This window comes from Sapajus apella, unplaced genomic scaffold (genome assembly GCF_009761245.1).
Source record: "Sapajus apella isolate SASKATOON/1434 unplaced genomic scaffold, GSC_monkey_1.0 scaffold45, whole genome shotgun sequence".
NCBI lineage: Eukaryota > Metazoa > Chordata > Mammalia > Primates > Cebidae > Sapajus > Sapajus apella.
Window position 1 is genome coordinate 10,246,235 of NW_022436985.1, and position 11,112 is coordinate 10,257,346.

Below are 11,112 nucleotides of genomic sequence, written 5' to 3' on the forward strand. Positions count from 1 at the left end.
AGATACAGAAAATGCATTTAACAAATCCAGCATTGCTTCATGATAAAAACCCTCAGCAAAATTGCCATAGAGGAGACATACCTCAAGGTAATAAACGCAATCTATGACAAACCCACAGCCAACATTATACTGAATTGGGAAAAACTGAAATCATTCCCCCTGAGAACAGGAACAAGACAAAGATACTCACTTTTAACCACTTCTATTCAACATAGTACTGAAAGTCCTAGCCAGAGCAATCAGTCAAGAGAAAGAAACAAAGGGCATCCAAATCAATAAAGAAGGAAGTCAAACTGTCACTGTTCACTAATGATATAATCCTTTACTTAGAAAACCCAAAAGACTCATCCAGAAAGCTCCTAAATCTCATAAATAAATTAAATAAAGTCTCAGGTTACAAAACCAATGTACAAAAATCAGCAGCACTGGTATACATCAACAACCAAGCTGAGAATCAAATCAAGTACTCAATCCCTTTTAAGACAGCTGCAAAAAGAAAAATAATAATAATTAAAATATTTAGGAATATACCTAACCAAGGAGATCTCTACAAGAAAAATTACAAAACACTGCTGAAAGAAATCACTCATGATACAAACAAATGGAAATACATCCTATGCTCATAGATGGGTACTCAATTTTGTGAAACTGACCATACTACCAAAAACAATCTACAGATTCAATGTAATTTTCATCAAAATGCCATCATTGTTCTTCACAGAACTAGAAAAAACAATCCTAAAATTCATATGGAACCAAAGGAGAGCTCACGTAGCCAAAGTAAGATTAAGCAAAAAGAACAAATCTGGAGTCATCACATTGCCTACCTTCAAACTATACTACAAGGCTATAGTCACCAAATCATCATGGTAATGTCATAAAAACAGGCACGTAGACCAATGGAACAGAATAGAGAACCCAGAAATAAGGGCAAATACTTACAGCCAACTGATTTCAACAAAGCACACAAAAATATAAAGCAGGGAAAGGACACCCTATTCAACAAATAGTGCTGGGATAATTGGCAAGTGACATGTAGAAGAATGAAACTGAATCCTCATCTCTCACCTTATACAAAATCAACTTTGCTGGGCACAGTGGCTCATGTCTATTATCCTAACATGTGGGGAGGCCGAGGCAGGCGGCTGACTTGAGGTCAGTGATTTGAGACCAGCCTGAGCAACATGGCAAAACCCCGTCTCTACTACAAATACAAACATTAGCCAGGCATGGTGGCGCATGCCTGTAATCCCAGCTACTGGGGAAGCTGAGGCAGGAGAACCACCTGAACTCAGGAGATAGAGGTTGCTGTGAGCCCAGATGGCACCACTGCACTCCAGCCTGGGCAACAGAGTGAGACTCTGTCTCAAAAAAGAAAAAAAAAAATCAACTCAAGATGGATCAAAGTCTTAAATCTAAAACCCTAAAACCTGAAATCATAAAAACTCTACAAGATAACGCTGGAAAAACTCTTCTAGACATTGGCTTAGGCAAAGTGTTCATGACCAAAAATTCAAAAGCAAATGCAACAAAAACAAAAACAAATAGATTAGTTAAACTAAAAAGCCACTGCACAGCCAAAGCAATAATCAACAGAGTAAACAGACAACACACAGAGTGGGATAAAATCTCCACAAACTATGCATCTGACAAAAGACTAATATTCAGAATCTATAAAGAACTCAAACAAATCAGCAAAATAATAATAATAATAACCCCATCAAAAAGTGGGCAAAGACATGAATAGACCATTCTCAAAATAAGAAGATACACAAATGGCTAACAAACATTTTTTAAAATGCTCATCATCACTAATTATCAGGGAAATGCAAATCAAAACCACAATGAGATACCATCTTACTCCTGCAAAAATGGCCATATTCAAAAAATAAAAAAATAATACATATTAGTGTGGTCATGAAAAGGGAACGCTTTTACAATGCTGGTGGGAATGTAAACTAGTACAACCACTAGAGAAAACAGTATGGAGATTCTTTAAAGGACTTCTTTAAAGATTCTTAAAAGTAGAACCACCATTTGATCCAGCAATCCCACTACTATCTACACAGAGGAAAATAAGTCACTATATGAAAAAGACACCGCACTGCATGTTTATAGTAGGGCACTTCACAATTGTAAAAATATGGAACCAGCCTAAATGCCCATCAACCAATGAGTGGATAAAGACAATGTGGTATATATACACCATGGAATACCACTCAGCCATAAAAAGGAATGAAATAATGGCATTTACAGCAACCTGGATGAAATTGGAGATCATTATTCTAAGTGAATAATGGAAAATCAAATCTTATAGGTTCTAACTTATAAGTGAAGGCTAAGCTATGAAGAGGCAAAGGCATAAGAATGATATAATGAACTTTGTGGACTCAGCGGAAACGATGAAGGGGTGAGGGATAAAAGGCTACATATTGGGTACATTGTACATTGATCGGGTGATGGGTGCACCAAAATCTTAGAAGTCACCACTAAAGAACTTATCCATGTAACCAAAACCCACCTGTTCCCCCAAACTATTGAAATCCTAAAAAAAAAAAAAATTTAAAAATAAAGTAGAGACAAAAATAAAACCAGTTCCAGAAGACATTATATTAAGTGAAACAATCCAGGTACAGAAAGGCAAATATTGCATGTTCTCACTAATAGAGGGCGGAATAATGATTGCCAGAGGCTGGGAAAGGTAGCAGAGAGGAGGAATAAAAGGAAGGTTGGTTAATGGGCACACAAATACAGTTAGAATGAATAAGATCTGGTATTTGGTAACACAATAGGGTGACAATAAGTAGAAAAAAATGTATTGTATATTTTTAAATAGCTAAAAGAGTAGAATTGGAGTGTTCTTGATGCAAAGAAATAATAGACGCTTGAGGTAATGTATACCCCAATTACCCTGATTTGATCATTACCCAGTGTATGCCTGTATCAAAACATCATATGTACCCTATAAACATATTCAACTATCATGTACCCCTAATAATTAAAAAATAAATAAAACAAGTGCATGGAATGGAAGATATTGGAATATCATTCTCTGTCAAGTTCTCTGATTCAACTCTCCCTCCTCCACCTCCAAAAAAAAATTTATCAAGTGCCAGGATGAAATATACTGCAATAATTTTTAAAATGTAATAGTTCCGTTTTCTGTTACAGTGCTTACTGAAGACCTAATGCCTTAAATTTTTACAGTATAGCTAAGGATGCAAGTAATTTTCATGTGGAAAACATGTTTCCTTTGCTTGTTTTTTTCCTTTCCTTTTATTTTTAATTTTTTATTTCCATAGGTTTTGGGAGAACACATGGTATTTGGTTACATAAGTTCTTTAATGGTGATTTGCAAGATTTTGGTGCACCCATCTCCCAAGCAGTATACACTGAACCAAAAGGGTTACTTTTAAGATTACTGTAACATCTCTTCCAGATGAGACTTGAAAATTCAAAGCAAATTTTTGCAAAGCCTCTATTATTTACTGAGTTAAGAATTAATGAGAAAAATTGTACTTCTTTTTGTGGTGATAATATGAATTTTGATGGATACTTGCATACAAGTGCAGATAATGTTTATTCAAAGTTGAAGCAAACATAAATGAAAGGTGTTGACTCTTACTATATTCTAAATAATGCTGTTGAAACTGCACCTAATGTTCTTTCTAGACATTGAAGTCATTGCCATAAAATTGTTCCCCCACTTCAGCATTTATACTGTTCAGAGTGAGTAAAATATTTTTGTGATTCTGTTGCTATGTAGCAGTCTTCAATTCTCTTGCATTCAGAAACCTATTGGCTCTCTTGAACAAGGGCATTTGAGAGAATCCCCGGGTTATGTGAAGCATTTAAATCATACTTTAATTCTAAATAAAAGACTCCCCAAAATTTTGTTGACTTTTTAATTAATCCATTGAGTGCGGCCTATTTATTTCTTAATCATACTTTTCAATATCTCTTTAACAATATGATTATTCAGATTGAAAGAACTAACAGTGTTATTGAAGTACTGCAATCCTTAAAGAAAATTGTTGAATGCATTAAAGAAAGAATTGCAGAAAAAAAATAGCCCTTTAAGTGTCAAGACTGTTCTTAAAAGGAACAACAATACTTATGAGCAGGAAAAGAAATTCCAACTTGAAATGAATAATTATTACGGCACTATTCATGACTATCTTGTGAAATAATTTCATTCCCTGAAGAGTTTGATATAAAACCATCAATCATTCTGTTTTTTATTGATACATAATATTTGTACACATTTATGGGGTACATGTGATAGTTTCCTGCTTGCATACAATGTGTAATAATCAAATCAGATTACTTAAGATATCCATTGCCTCGAACAGTTGTCATTTCTTTGTGTTGGGAACATTTCAAGTCTTCTGGCAATTTCAAAATATGTAATATATTGCTGCTAACTATAGTCACCCTACTGTGCTATCAGTAGGGTGATATCATTCTTTGCTTACCTCCATGCGATCAACTTTTTTGGTTTCCACATGTGAGTGAGAACATATGATATTTGTCTTCTGTGTCTGGCTTATTTCATTTAACATAATGACCTCCACTTCCATCCATTTTGCTGCAAATGACAGGAATTCATTCTTTTTCATAGCTAAGTAGTATTCCATTTCATATATATAATACAGTTTTTAAATTCATTCATCCATTGATGGGCATTTAGGTTGATTCCATGTCTTAGCTATTGTAAATAATGCTGCAATAAATGTGAGGGTGCAGGTATCCCTTTGATGTACTGATTTCCTTTTCTTTGGATAAATACCCAGAAATGAGATTCTGGATCACATGGTAATTCTATTTTTTAGTGTTTTGAGATACTTTTGTATTGTTTTCTATAATGGCTGTACTAATTTATATTTCCACTGTATATAAGAGTTCTCTTTTCTCCACATCTTTGCCAGCATAACTTTTTATCTTTTAATAACAGCAATTCTAACTGGGGTAAGATGATACCTTATTGTGGTTGTGATTTGCATTTCCCTGATGATTAGTGATGTTGAGCATGTTTTCATCTTTGTATATTCTGGATATGAGTCCCTTGGCAGATGAACAGTTAGCAAGTATTTTCTCCCATTCAACAAGTTGTCTCTTCACTCTGTTGATTGTTTCCTTTGGTGTGTGGAAGTTTTTTGAGTTTAATATAGTCTTATTTGTCTATTTCTGTTTTTGTTGCCTATGATTTTGAGGTCTTAAAGTTTTTTTCCTAGACCAATGATGTCCTGAAGCATTTCTCCTGTGTTTTCTTCTAGGAGTTTTATAGTTTCAGCTCTTACATTTAAGTCTTTAATTCATTTTGAGTTTACTCTTTATGGAGTGAGAGATAGTGGTCTAGTTTCATTCATCTGCATATAGATATTCAGTTTTCCCAGCATATGTTTTAAAGAGAATGTCATTTTCCCAATGTACATCCATGGCACTTTTGTCAAAAATCAGTTAGCTGTAAATATGTAGATGTATTTCTACTTTCCCTATTCTGTTCCATTGGCCATGTGTCTTTGTATACTATTACCATGTTGTTTTATTTACTATAGCTATGTAGTATATTTGGAAGTCAGGTAGTGTGATACTTCCAGCTTTGTTCCTTTTGCTCAGAATTGCTTGGAGTCAATTTTGGCTATTTTTGGTCTTTGGTGATTACATACACATTTTAGGATTATTTGTTTCTATTTTTTTTTCTGTGAAGAATCCTATTGGTTCAGTGTAGTAAAGATAAAATTTAAAGAAATAAAATATTTAAAATCAAGAATGTTATTGGTATTTTGATAGAAATTGCATTTAATCTGTAGATTGTCTTGGGTAGTATAGTAATTTCACAATATGTGGGATTAGGGGTGGTACAGCATTAGGAGAAATACCTAATGTGGATGAAGGGTTGATGGGTACAGCAAACAACTATGGCATATGTATGCCTATGTAACACACCAGCCCATCCTTCACTTGTACCCAGACCTTAAAGTATAATTTAAAAAAAAAGAAATGCTTCTGATTTTTGTATGTTGATTTTGTAACCTGAAACTTCACTGAATTCATTTATCAGTCATTCTGCTTTTAGGAAAGTCGACCTCTGGAAATCTAATAGCTTTGAGAGGAAAGACATTAAAAGAAAATAAATTAATCTCAGAAGGTTTCTCACTGATTTTCAACTGGCATCAATATGGCACACAATCAGAACACAAATATGAAGTCGAGGTTTCAGAAGCAATTAGAACAATTATTTTTCATAATTTTTCCAAGATTAGGAAGAGTTTATTGCCCCCAAGTGCAAAACAATAGAATAATTCATAAAGAATTTTAGACAAAGAAAAGGACTTAAAAAAATAAGATAAAAATGGAAACATTAGAGCAGTGTTTTTCCAACTTGTTTTTAAATCATAGGCCACAGTAAGAAATACATTTTATATCACAATCCAATATTGTGTGTGTGTATGCGTTTACAGTTATCCCTCACTATCCTCTGGGGATTGATTCCAGGATTGCCCAAAGATATAAAAATCTGTGGATGCTCATGTCCCGTATACAAAAATAATATAGTATATACATATAACCTATATACATCCTCCTGTGTAATTTAAATCACCTTTAGCATGTACATGCTATGTAAATCGTTGTTATCTTATATTTTAAATTTTGTATTCTTTGTTATTGCTGTATTTTTTATTTGTTTTCCAAACATATTCTATCACAATTGGTTGCATCCATGCATGCTAAAACCATGGATATGGAAGGCTAGCTGTATGTACCTATACATGGATATGGAAGGCTAGCTATTTATACATATGCATACACATACCCATGTACATTCACAGATTCCGTATATGCTAAATTGCCTACTTGTTAACATTTACTTGTAACCCCGAAATACTTGCAAAGATTTTTGTGGTAAGTCAGGAATATTCTCAAGTGCGGAGCAGCACAAAATTTGAGCAGTCCTAAATGGATGTTCCCAGCTAAGGTCAAGCAAGGTAACAGTCTTCTGGTTTCTACTCCTATGGTAAACAAGTGTCCTATTTGCAGCTTATTTAATACTGCTTTCTTTGTTTTGGCTTTTTTTGGTGATTTCCCTGTCTAATGTGGCCCCCAAACATAGTGCTAAAGTACTGTCTAGTGTTTCAAAGCACAAAAAGGCTGTGATGTGCCTTACAGAAAAAAATAGACATGTTCGATGAACTTTATTCAGGCATAAGCTATAGTGCTATTTGAGTGAGTTCAGTGTTAATGAATCAAGTATATATATATATATAAAATAAGGTATATTTAAACAGAACACATATAAAACAAGGTTGTGTACTGTTAATTTACTATAAGACCAATAGGTTCGCATGCCCACTATGACAGTAACAGACCAATTACACTGAATCAGACAAATTACACTGAGACAGCAGTGTCTGCAGCAGAGAAAGAGTTTAATGATCACGAATACGGAGTGTGGAGATGGGATGAGACCCTGAAATTCTTCTCCCTGAGGAGTTCTGGGCTAGGATTTTTAAAGGAGTTGTAGATGGAAAGAAGAAGAAAATTGGAGCCATTGATTGGTAGGGGTGAGGTGCATGAAATCATCAGGATGTGGAAATTTCATTCTTTGGTGAGTCAGCTCCTGTGAGGTCCTTCAGACCAGCTGACATCAGTAGTTTCATTGGTATGCCGGACTGGAAGAATAACTCAAATGAAAAGCAGTTCAGAGAGCAAGATGACCTCATGATTAATGCTGAATGTGCTGCTAGCTTGGCTTATTTTCATTTCTTCCCCTCCCTTGTTCCCTGATTAATTTTACAAAGTTTATAGGAATGTTTTCAAACTAATGCAAATGTCATAACTAGAGGCCTGCAGGACCCTTACTCTGTATTTCCTTGGTATTAATTAATTCAGTGCTCATAATTAATATTATGTCTCTTTTTTTTAATGCCGGTTGTAGGAGTTTCAGCTCCCTAAATTGGTTTTAGGACCCATTAATAGGTCATGATGTGCAACTGAAAAACACCAAGATACTCCAACACACACAGGAAGAAAAAAATTTTTTCTCAGGTTAGAAAATAAAATTAGTGTTTTAACACTGGATTACAGGAAAAGCTGGATTACAGCTTACAGAAAAAATATTGTGCCAAGTTTTATGATTGCCTTCTTAAGAAATTAAGAACGAGAGCAGTAAGTTCTTAGGTTTTTAATTTTTTTAACCCTTAAGATGCCATGTTACTTTATAATTTCCTTTTGAATATGTAGCAGCTGTTGCATAGAAGAATCATTTAATTCATGAACACCATTTCTCTTTTTGACATTTGAGGGAGTTCACAATTCTTCTAGAGATTAAGTTAAAAAGTTTTGTTTGGGATCCAGTTTTATGCAAGAAGTCCAGAAAACTTTCATAGAGGAAGAGGGGGCAATTATTCCTTGCATGTGAAACAAGACTGTCTTTTAGCACTTTTCAGCAAATGTTTGGTTGCAATGGTCCTGTGTGGGCTATTGGTTTGAAGGGGCAGTGACAGGATTGCTCAGGCTTTATTGTGATGGGTTATTGGCCTACTGGGGGATTCAGTAAAAATTAGTGTGTTCTGCTATAGTAAAGGAAGAATTTCCATCGTGATTATTAGTTGTTAATAACACTGCAAGGATAGACTATGAAGCTAAGATAAATAAGCCCCAAAATGTCAGTGGCTTATATTATGAAAAAGGCTTATTATTGCCCCTGTCATAATTCAATACAGGCCCAGGTAACTCTTCTTAGTCAGTGACTCTGGATCCCAAGCTATTTCCATCTTGTTGGTCCACCAGCCTGCAGCTTTGAGGCCACCCTGGCATCACCTACGTGGAAGATGGAGAATGGAAGACACACCACATAAAAGACTATGCTGGATAATGCAGAGATCAGGCTGAAAGTGGTTCTTTACTTTTGTCCATATTCTAATGGTCAGAACCCAGTCACAAGACCAACCCAACTTCAAGAGAAGCTGGGAAATGCGGAGGAGCATCTCAGATATGGATGAGCTCTAATAATTTCTTCCACAGGCAGAAAAGCCTACATACCAACAGGAATTTTGTGCAAAAGATCAGTATCTTGGTTGAGTAGGTGTGGCTGAGGACACTTTTTTTTCTTAATTTACTTTAACTTCTGGGATACATGTGCTGAACATGCAGGTTTGTTACATAGGTATACATGTGCCACAGTGGTTTCCTTCACCCATCAACCTGTCATCTAGGTTTAAGGCCCCACATGCATTAGGTATTTGTCCTAATGCCCTCCCTCTCCTTTCCCCCTACCCCTGGAAAGACCCCAGTATGTGATGTTCCCCTCCCTGTGTCTATGTGTTCTCATTGTTCAACTCCCACTTATGAGTGAGAACATGCAGTGATTCGTTTTCTGTTCCTGTGTTAGTTTGCTGAGAATAATCATTTCCAGCTTCATCCATGTCCCTGTAAAGGGCATGAACTCATCCTTTTTTATGGCTACATAGTATTCCATGGTGAATATGTGCTGCATTTTCTTTATCCAGTCTATCATTGATGGGCATTTGGTTTGATTCCAAGTCTTTGCTATTGTGACTAGTGCTGCAATAAGCATACGTGTGCACATGTCTTTAAAGTAGAATTATTTATAATTTTTTGATTATTTACCCAGTAATGGAATTGCTGGGTCAATGGTATTTCTGATTCCAGATCCTTAAAAAAATTGCCATACTGTCTTCTACAATGGATGAACTAATTTACATTCTCACCAACAGTGTAAAAGAGTTCCTCTTTCTCCATATCTTCACCAGCATCTGCTGTTTCCTGACTTTTCAATGATTGCCAGTCTAACTGGTGTGAAAAGATATCACATTGCGGTTTTGATTTCCATTTCTCTAACAATCAGTGATGACGAGCTTTTCTTTGTATGTTTGTTGGCCACATAAATGTCTTCTTTGGAGAAGTGTCTGTTCATAGCATTTGACCACTTTTGATGGGGTTCTTTGTTTTTTTCTTGTAGATTTGTTTAAGTTCCTTGAAGATTATGATGAATATTAGACCTTTGTCAGATGAATAGATTGCAAAAAGTTTCTCTCATTCTGTAGGTTGCCTGTTCACTCTGATGATGGTTTCTCTGGATGTACCGAAGCTCTTTAGTTCGATTAGAGACCATTTGTCAATGTTGGCTTTTGTTGCGATTGCTTTTGTTGTTTTAGTCATGGAGTCTTTGCCATGTCTATGTCCTGAATGGTATTCCCTAGGGTTTCTTCTAGGGTTTTTATGATTTGGGGTTTTAAACTTAAGTCTTTTTTTTCCCATTTATTTTATTGCATTTTAGGTTTTGGGGTACATGTGAAGAACATGCAAAATTGTTGCACAGGTACACACGTGGCAGTGTGATTTGCTGCCTTCCTCCCCATCACCTACATCTGGCATTTCTCCCCTTGCTATCTCTCCCCAGCTCCCAACCCCCCACCGTCCCTCCCCTATTTCCCCCCAACTGACCCCAGTGTGTAGTGCTCCCCTCCCTGTGTCCATGTGTTCTCATTGTTCAACACCCACCTATGAGTGAGAACATGCGGTGTTTGATCTTCCACTCTTCTGTCAGTTTGCTGAGAATGATGGTTTCCAGGTTCATCCATGTCCCTACAAAGAACCCAAACTCATCGTTTTTGATGACTGCATAATATTCCATGGTGTATATGTGCCACATTTTCCCTATCCAGTCTATCGTCGATGGGCATTTGGGTTGGTTCCAGGTCTTTGCTATTGTAAACAGTGCTGCAATGAACATTCGTGTGCACGTGTCCTTATAGTAGAACGATTTGTAATCCTTTGGATATATACCCAATAATGGGATTGCTGGGTCAAATGGAATTTCTATTTCTAGGTCCTTGAGGAATCGTCACACTGTCTTCCACAATGGTTGAACTAATTTACACTCCCACCAACAGTGCAAAAGTGTTCCTATTTCTCCACATCCTCTCCAGCATCTGTTGTCTCCAGACTTTTTAATGATCGCCATTCTAACTGACGTGAGATGGTATCTCAATGTTGTTTTGATTTGCATTTCTCTGATGACCAGTGATGATGAGCATTTTTTCATATGTTTGTTGGCCTCATGTATGTCTTCTTTTGTAAAGTGTC